Source organism: Psammomys obesus, unplaced genomic scaffold, assembly GCF_907164565.1.
Source record: "Psammomys obesus unplaced genomic scaffold, mPsaObe1.curated_primary_1811, whole genome shotgun sequence".
Taxonomy (NCBI): Eukaryota; Metazoa; Chordata; class Mammalia; order Rodentia; family Muridae; genus Psammomys; species Psammomys obesus.
In genome coordinates, this window is record NW_026596152.1 from 7,347,812 (window position 1) to 7,354,370 (window position 6,559).

Sequence of the window (6,559 nt, forward strand, 5' to 3'; positions counted from 1 at the left end):
GCTTGGCTGAAAGTCTCAGCATCCTTCTCGATCTGCTGTTGGCTAGAGCCTCCCAGACGACAGTCAAGTTAGCCTCCTGTCTGCAAGCATACCAGAGCATCATTATTAGTGTCAGGGGCTGGCTCTCTCCCATGGGGTGGGTCTCAGGTTAGGCCAATTATTGTTTGGACTTTGTTCCCTTGTTATCCCTACACTTCTTGTAACTGTGACATGTCTTGAATGTGGTGTGCCCCCTGGTGACAGGCCCTGAGTGTGACAACTGGAATGCGTTGTGTCCACGGGACCAGGTATTGAAGGCTTGGTCCCCAGCTGACATTGCTGCAAACCTTCGTGGTTATTTTATCCTTGACTCTTGCCTTCCTCTCTGTTCCCTGTCCACCATGAGATTAAACGGCTTTTACCACACAGTCCTCCCACCTTGATGTTCAGTCTCACCACGGGCCCAGAATCTGTGAGGCTAAGGACTATGGGTAGAAACCATAATCCCAAATAAAGATTTTTTTTTTCTCTTTAAGGTGTTGTTTGCCAGGAAGTTTGTCATAGCTACAAGAAGACTTAACTAACTGGCACATGAGTGTGACTCCAATACTTGGGAGGCCGAGGCAGGAAGATAGGAAATCTGAGGCCATCCTGCACTACATGTTAAGAGTCTGTGTCAGCCAAACTAAGGCAAACCAAACCCCACCACCACCAAAGCTAACCACCACACGGGGTTCTGGTCATGGTGGCTAGAAGGGCTGTCTCACCTCCCTCCTTGGACTCGGGCTCACGGGAGAAAACGACTGCAGACACAGCGTTCGTCCATCTACTCTCTTGCCCCCCGCCCCGTCTGACTTTGCTATACTGGATGTCTGCGTCTGCAGTTTACACTAGTGGGGACGAGGGAGGAGCTGCCGTCCTCCTTTCCTTTCCAGTTGCTGTGACACAGTGCCCTGAGAAAGGCAACTCAGAAAGAAGAATTAATTTCAGGTGACAGGTCGAGGGTATAACCCGTCACTCCGGGGAAGTCAAGGCAGCAGGACTTTGAAGCAGCTAGTCACAGCCATAATCAGGAGCGCAGAAGGGGAAGAATGGATGCTGTAGTCTCAGCTCTCTTTCTGTGCTCTGAAACAGCCCAGGACCCAAACCCAGGGAATGGTGTCACCCACTTCTAGGCTGGATCTTCTCAAAGACAAGTTACCCTAAAACCCAGCTTTCACATACCTCCTCACCAACACACACACACACACACCTGATCATCTACTGAGTTGGGCTGAAGGCCTCCGTGGTGCACAGCCAGGACACAGTGACTGGAATGGAGGAGGGATGCCGGTAAGCGCTGGGATAAAGATGTTCCGGTTGTTGGCTGTTGGTGTCGGCATCTCATAACACACAGCGCGACTCCAGAGCTTGGCTCTCGCACCTGTCTGAAGCACCTCACTAGGCATAAGCTACCCAGCAGGTACTTTGTTGCCACACTTGTCACTCATTAGCATCCATTAGTAATGATTTCAACTAGCTGGACAGCAGGAGGGACTTAGCCCTGCACCATTTAAGGCAAACTGCAATCCCACTGTTTCCCCGAAGTACCCAGCAGTTCCATGTGCAGCATACGTTGGTATACCGCCCTCTAGTGGACCATGTGCAAGTTACACAGAAGTACCAGCCCGCAGCAAAAGACAGCATCCTAGGGCTGTTGAAAACTGCATCACCAGGGAACAAAACAGAGAACAGGATGTGTTTCAACTATAAAACTATCAGCTCATATCTTAAGATCTCTTGAAACTTTTACAGGGACCATTTATTTGGATTGAGCTCTGCACTAAACTTTTTTTTTTCTCTTTTTTTGGTTTTTTTCAAGACAGGGCTTGTCTGTGTAGCCCTGGCAGTCCTGGACTTGCTTTGTAGAGCAGGCTCGCCTCCAAATCACAGTTCTGACTGCCTCTGCTTCCTGAGGGCTGGGATTAAAAGCATGCGCTACCATGTCCAGCTCAGCACTAAACTTTTAAAAGAAAGAAAAAAAAATCAGAGTACCTTGTGCCAGAGGCCAAACATTATACCACCAGGCCAAACATATCTCCGAGCCTTTGAGAAATCAGGAGAGAGTTAAGGGGTACCTCTAGGCAGCAGGCATAAGCTTTACAACTAACCTCTCTTCCTATTTTCTTGAGCATTTTCCTTCTACCAAGTGTCTGTGCAGAGCAGAGCACACGGGACCTCTTGCCATCCTGAAGGCGGCCTAGTTCATAACTTCTTTGCTCAAAACACTGTGTGTGGGCCACTGTTTTGCCATCTCTAACTTGCTTTCGGCAAGCTAGGAACTAAGATTCACATCCTTTCCCATGACTGACCGCTTTTCTCCATTTGGAGCGTCCATACCTGGTCCTGGGTTAGAATTAGAACCTAAGGGAGCCACTCACCTAGGATTTCCTGAGCTCTGGCCTTTAGCCACCTTGGTGGTTTCTCGTTCTGCTTACACGACCACCGATAGTGATCACTGGGCTGGGAACAATACTGAAAGGTTTTTACAGAGATCCTCTCATTTAACCCTCATGAAGTATTGCCTTCTCAGGTGTAGAGACACATGCCTGTCACCCTCCGGCCTCGCTGTAAGCACATTGATTTGCAAAGAATCTCACGCAGGTGGAGACTTGGATTTAGTCTTCACAACTACATTTTACTTAACCCAACAGCCCTCGCTTGCCAAGAATGCCGAGTTGGGGGAACAATTCATGGGTCATGGATTGGAGAAAGCACAGGTTCGTTATGTCCTGGGGTGACGCCAAGGCAGGCGTGAGCGTTCCACATTCCATCCAGATGTGCACAGTGCTCAGGAATCACCGCAGCTCAGTGCTGTCAGCGGGGATGGTCCCCTCCTTTGTTTCTCACTTTAACTCTATTCTTCCTTTTTGCCCTTAAGTATGGCTAAAGACTCTCCACTCCACTGATCCATTCAGCTGGGTTTCATAGTTTCAACCCTTCCTGTCACTTGTGCACACTTGCTGTCCACAAGGTCCTGGTGTGCTGTGGCCCTTTTCATGTCCTTTCTCGGGGGATTTTATAATTCCCCCTGTGGTTTCCCCCTTTACCCGCTGGTCACTTAGAAGAATGTGCTCTCATTCCCACATCCATGAATTTCTCTACTTCCCTTCTGTGGCTGAGTCTGCATTTAACTCCACTATGATCAGAGAAAGACTCCGGGAGGCAGCTTTGCTAGGGGTGGATGTCTCCAGGAGAGCATGGGTCAAGATGTTCATTTTCCTCTAGAAAGCAGGAAGGACCAAGCGCTCTACAGCTGTGACTGTCAATGCACCAGCGTCAGACGTCTGAGCTAGGAGAGGGCATGTTTAGTCACCCTTTGTGGTTGGCAAGGCACCCTGGTTCCATGCTCCCTAAGGACTGTCCTTGTTCTCATCTTCGTCAGTGACAAAGCAGCCTTGTGAAGAGTTGAGAGTCCATGAAATGGTATAGCATCAAAATGAGAACTTGGCAGTCTGGCTGGTAGGGCCAGGTCAGCGTCCAGTACTTCTTGTTATAAACAGCATCTCCATGTATATAATTATACCGAGGTTGTGAGATGCACAATTCATTGTTATACAGAACTGTTCTTCTATCAGCAGCCAACTAGCATCCATGGCTCTGACCCTGTCTAGGGGGCACCACCCATGAGAACTACTGGAGTCTTAAATCCAACTCCTGAACCACATTAAAGTGAGGTACACCCCCACAGAATCACCTAACCAGTTTGAGCTTAAATGAATCAACTTTGTCCCCTCACCCCCCCCCCCAAAAGGAAAAGCTGTCAGGACACAGGACAACATTAAGCCACCAAGCAGCAGACATCTACATAAAGACCCACGTGAGGAATATGGCTACACGTAGCCACTGCCACCCGGCCCACTTCCTCCTTACTGACAGATCTTTTAGCGAAGGCATTGGTGTGCCTACTGAAAAACTGTTTTCCCAGCCTGCCTTGTGACTTGGCTGGCAGACACTATGTTCATCAAGTAGAAGCTGAATCTATGTGATTTCTGAGCCCTTCTCAGTTAGGAACGCCCATCCTCTTTCCAGGCTTGAGAACAAATGTCATTTTCAGCTGCAGCAGTGACTTTGTGGCTATGGGGACAGTGCCCCTATAAGGGAAGAAATTCCATGTGTGATGCCACCCTCTAAAAGGCCCTGGGGAGATGTTTCTTCTTCCTTTCTTACTAGTGACAAAATAATGATTTTAAGGAATATTTACCTAAGAAAACATGATCTGGGCTTTACTCTGAAATGACCAGTTTAAACATGAATGGTTTCTCTCCCTTTCCAAGCAACCCAGGAAGCTGTTTGAAAACTGCTGGAGAGGGCCGACAGGGTTCCAGAACCTCCAAACAAGCCTTCACAGAAACCACTCTGCTTTGTTAATGCCACCAGGCTCTGACACAGGGGGAGCCTGACCAGTGTGAAGAGCTGAAGATCATTACACTATACTTGTTAACTCACCTGTATCTGACCTGCAAGTATATTTAATTTGCTTTCACGTTTTTCTCCCTTTTAAGTTTAATTTCTATGTATTTAAAAGTGATATTTCATAGAGAGTCTCCATTTCTCTTGAAATCCTGAAAGGCCTGGCAGCATGGTCCCACATCTGTGACAACGAAAGGCTGGAGATGCAAAGCTTCTTGTCCACTTAGATGACACAGGGGCTTAACAGCTGTCACCTGGTCAGCCTCACCCATCAAAATCTTTATGGCCCCATCTGAAAGTGACCTTGCTCTAAGGGACAAGAAATCTGACTTCTTTCTTTGCAAGAGGAAACAGCATCAAACGAAGACACTGAACTGAGACTTTCTGGAAAATATTTTCTAGGCCAGCGAGTCAGCTCAGTGGGTGAAGGTGCCAAGTCTGATGGCCTGAGTTTGAGCCACAGGGGTGGAAGGAGAGAACCAACTCCTGCATGTTATCCTCTGACCTCCACAGTAGCTCATGCAAACACCACATAAATGCAGTAATTACAGCAATTGCTATTTTCAAGTTTTCTGGCTATGGATTATTGGTTGTGCAATTGTGCTGGCTACGCAGCCACGTTCTGCCGCACAGTGTTTGCTGTGTTGTGCTACCAATTACCCAGGAGGCCACTGGTTCATTCTCCACAGGTTTACTTCTCACTAGCGGTCTGACCCAGCTGAGCAGGCAGATGACTGTTGTCCAGGCCTCCCCAGCAGCCTGGGCCCACCACCGTGGGTACTGCTAGATGCCACACCAGGATGGAAAACTGGACCACCGGTCTCACACCCAGCACTCACCTTCACCCAGTTTCACTAGCACCAAGACACGACATCGGCTCATTCAGGGCCTGGGAAACGGCACACGGGGCACTTGGCAGGCAGCGTCTCTACCCCATGTGACCCTCAGGGGATGGTTTTACTTTGCTTAAGCTTGGTTATAAATCTGCAACACGGAGTGACATAGTGCACAATGGTCCTTTCCTCCCGCCCTCCTGAGGTGATAGGGGGCAGCAAGTGGAATAATTCATGCAAGCATCTCACTAAACACTGAGAGAACTCAAGGTTAAAATGCAGGACACGCACTGTGGTAGAGTCAGTGTGCCTTCACTTCTGTGCACACACCCGTCCCTCTATTCACATGTGAGTCAAAGAGCAGACACGACACTGGGGGCTGAAGGATTCAGGGATGCTTTCACCCCTTCTTCGTCATCCACTCCTTTTATCTGGATCTAGGCTGGGGCGGAGGTACAAAGAAAACATCACTTACCCCGATCTCTCCTAGACCATTTCTCTACTCTGACTCAATGACTAAGTGCAGACGTTTGTTTAGCATGCTGTGTAAGCAAGCCCAAAAAACTCACTGGTTCACCACACTGGACTGTGGTGAAATCACCCTTTAGTTTGCCTTTGGGCTTTTTAAGGCGGGGATAGACATCTGCTTCCATCATCTCCTTAGGGAAGGAAAACCCAAAACATCAGACAGTAGGGTGGAGATGAGGAGGGGATGAGTGCTCTGCACCCTTTTTCCTAGAACTGTATCCACTGGCCAGAACCTGGTCACATGGCCACACCAAGTCTCATAGATGAAATCTAGAAATGGGTCGCAGGAAGGAGGAAAATGTAGGAGGGGCAAGTGGTGGATCATCCAAAAGTAAATCTGCACTGGATTAGAATTTAAGGCTCAAAACCCCCAACTGATGCCAGCTAGTCTCCCAATCCTCAGGACTTAGATCTCTCTGATCAAATAAAAACCTCTTTAGTAAGTATAGTCTTCCTCGTCAGGTGGAATGAAGGATAGAGGTATATCAGACAGCAAATAAGCACTTAAGAAGCTCAGCCAAAGAAAGAAGAGGAAAAAATGAAAGAAAGAAAGAAAGAAAGAAAGAAAGAAAGAAAGAAAGAAAGAAAGAAAGAAAGAAAGAGAGAGAGAGAGAGGGAGGGAGGGAGGAAGGAAGGAGGAAAGAAAGAAAGGAAGGAGGAAAGAAAGGAAGGAAGGAAGGAAGGAAGGAAGGAAGGAAGGAAGGAAGGAAGGAAGGAAGGAAGAAAGAAAGAAAGAAAGAAAGAAAGAAAGAAAGAAAGAAAGAAAG